The following is a 987-nucleotide window of genomic DNA, read 5'->3' as shown; positions in this document are numbered from 1 at the left end:
AAAATAATTAAGTTTTCTACCAGCCGTATTACTGGCTTTGCTTTGGACAATTAACGTTTTCTTCTCAATTGACAAGCAAATAAGTTTTTCCACGCACGTGGCTGTGAATTTACACGCAGTGTGTTTGTTTCAGTGTCGTTCGTTTTTTTTTACGCAAAAGTCTTGTTCATTCACGCAGACTCTTGTCACTTCACTAAATTTGTTACAAACGCTATTTACAATAATTGTTATTCTTAACTTTTCCATTATTTTTGTGATTAAATGTCGTTCTTATATTAATATGTACATTAAATCAGCCTAATTGTACAATATTTTGAAATATAAATTCATAAGGTTAATATATTTAAAAATGAAAACGTTAAAAAAGTGAATAATATGTAAGATATTTCAAATTAAAAGCATTGATCGTACAATAATTTTAAATTTATAGAAGATGTTCCCAGACGAATGATTAAGATGGATACATCAAAAATTGCAGTCAGAACGTACTTTGAAAACTTTTAAAATGGTAAAATTTGCGAAGTTTTCAATGTTCAGTTTAAAGGTCCTCAAAACAGAAAAAATATCAATTCTAAACTTCCCAAATTAGATTAATATATAGACATTCTATGAAAGATCATTGCAAATACAAAGGGGTTAGAAGTAGAATGGATACTTAGTTCAAGATCTCAGATTTGCTAGTAAGGGGTACTAGGTTTAAGATGCTCTATAAATTACCGCAGGATACAGACCCAAGGTCTGTTAAGAAAATAGCCTGCCAAAGAAAGTAGTAGTAACTTGTAGTAACTTTGAACAACATTCTTTGCACGTCTTCGAGTGACTGCCATCAGAGTCGTATGATCGATGAAGGGTAACCAACGCACACCATCTACATATAGAAATGGACCGATAAAACTGTGGGGAGAACGGAAATAGGCTCCACAGAGAGCGAACATGAGATAGGCAGATCTGACTTTTTCTATTTCAGTCATGTGCTTCATCAAGCCC

At 32.7% G+C, this 987-nt stretch overlaps 1 pseudogene; it reads right to left on the bottom strand.

Annotated features, from left to right (window-relative positions):
• The window catches only part of LOC117181291, a 90,376-nt pseudogene that overhangs the window by 1,941 nt on the left and 87,448 nt on the right, over nucleotides 1-987 (bottom strand).

This window comes from Belonocnema kinseyi, chromosome 10, assembly GCF_010883055.1.
Source record: "Belonocnema kinseyi isolate 2016_QV_RU_SX_M_011 chromosome 10, B_treatae_v1, whole genome shotgun sequence".
Taxonomy (NCBI): Eukaryota; Metazoa; Arthropoda; class Insecta; order Hymenoptera; family Cynipidae; genus Belonocnema; species Belonocnema kinseyi.
This window is presented reverse-complemented; position numbering and strand designations above follow the sequence as displayed.